Raw genomic sequence first — 1,102 nt, forward strand, 5'->3', positions numbered from 1 at the left:
GCCAACTCTTGGGCTACTCTTTTACCAACGAATAGTGGGATTGACCGTCACATTATAACGGTCCCACGGCTGAAAGGGCGAGCATATTTGGTGTGACGGGGATTCCAACCCGCGACCCTCAGATTGCAAGTCGAGCGCCCTAACCACCTGGCCATGCCGGGCCACAATTTGCAAGATGATCTGGATGCACAGTCAAAAGGATGACGAACACTGAAATCTAAAATAATACCTCTTATCATCAGTCATCAGGTCTTCAGAATCCAAAACTCATGAAGAAAATATTCGATACGTCTTATAAAATTAGAAGAAAAAAAACTTTCATCCAACGTTTCTTGTATTACTTACCCTGATGAAGCCGCAATGGCGAAACGTTGGATGAAATATATGGTTTATCGTCATCATTATTATTATTATCTGGAAAGTAAACATTTTTTTCTTTCTAACTTTATTGTCAAAATTTATAAATCCCTCCAGTGTGCACTACAAATCCGAGAAACAAAACAAGGCCTAACATTCAAACCAACGAAATTAACTGAGGATAAAAACAGGTGCGTTTAAAAAAAAAACTTCTCCCGCCATTCTTGCTATTTTAGAAAATTGTCCTTAATTCAACCACAGAGTTATAACTCCATTTGGACGATAACGACCTTCACTGTGACCTGGACTGTCAAGGTATAATAATTGATAATATTGAAACATAAGAAAACTCAACGAGATAATGAGAGAAATTGGGTCCATTTCTTATTATTTAGATAAGCATAATACGCTTTTGACCAGTCATCAAATCAAACCACGATATTACACAAACTCGACACTGGACTTAGAAGTTCATACTGTTGACCAACTTCTACTTAACGTTGTTTTTTACCAGACATCAAACCCACGATATTACACAGAATCGACACTGGACTTAGAAGTTCATACTGTTGACCACCTTCGACTTAACGTTGTTTTTTACCAGACATCAAACCCACGATATTACACAGAATCGACACTGGACTTAGAAGTTCATACTGTTGACCACCTTCGGCTTAACAGTAAATGTTGCTTGGTTTAATCTAACTAAAACAATCTAGAGATGAAGGAATGTCCTGGGAGTGGG

Source organism: Limulus polyphemus, unplaced genomic scaffold (assembly GCF_000517525.1).
Source record: "Limulus polyphemus unplaced genomic scaffold, Limulus_polyphemus-2.1.2 Scaffold14222, whole genome shotgun sequence".
NCBI classification, from domain to species: domain Eukaryota; kingdom Metazoa; phylum Arthropoda; class Merostomata; order Xiphosura; family Limulidae; genus Limulus; species Limulus polyphemus.